This window comes from Arachis hypogaea, chromosome 14 (assembly GCF_003086295.3).
Source record: "Arachis hypogaea cultivar Tifrunner chromosome 14, arahy.Tifrunner.gnm2.J5K5, whole genome shotgun sequence".
Taxonomy (NCBI): domain Eukaryota; kingdom Viridiplantae; phylum Streptophyta; class Magnoliopsida; order Fabales; family Fabaceae; genus Arachis; species Arachis hypogaea.
This window is the reverse complement of record NC_092049.1, coordinates 120,084,122-120,084,963: the sequence shown is the minus strand read 5'-3', so window position 1 is coordinate 120,084,963 and position 842 is coordinate 120,084,122.

Below are 842 nucleotides of genomic sequence, written 5' to 3'. Positions count from 1 at the left end.
AACTCAGCTTTCATGGCTTCTTCCCATTTTGGCCAATCATTTCTTTGTCGACATTCTTCAACTGATCTTGGCTCAAGATCTTTACTTTCATGCATGATATTTAATTCCACATTATATGCAAATATTTCATTGACAATTGTTTTATTTCATTCCCATTTCTCTCCTATAAATACATAATTTATCGAGATCTCGTCATTTTCACAATTTTCAGGTACCTGAACGTCTTCTGGCGTTAAAATTGTATCAGAATTTTGGACAACTGTAGGTGTCTCTACTATGTCTTTTTCAACAGGAATCGTATTTACCTCTTTTCTTTTTCAAGAATTTTTGTCTTTGAAACTGACAAGCCTGCCACGCTTCTGGCGTGAATTTGCTTTGGTGGCTACTTGTCCTACTGGAACATCAATTCGAATTCGGGCATTTTCCGCTGGTATATAAGATTTGGTTATCCTCTTTGTATCGGAAAATGCATCAGGCAATTCATTTGCTATTCTTTGCAAATGTATAATCTTTTGAACTTCTAGTTCACATTGCCTTGATCGAGGATCTAAATGCATCAAAGATGATGCTTTCCAATTAAGTTCCTTTTCAGGAAGCTTATTCTCTCCCCCTAATGTCGGAAATTTTGATTCCTCAAAATGACAATTCTCAAACTGGGCTTTAAATACATCTCGAATTTGTATCTCAAAATACCTCACTATAGAGGGAGAATCATATCCAACATATATCCCTAATTTTCTTGGGGGTCCCATTTTAGTGCGAGAAGCTGGTGCAATGGGAACATATATTGCACACTTGAATATTCTTAAATGGGAAATATTTGGCTGTTGGCCAAAAGCTAA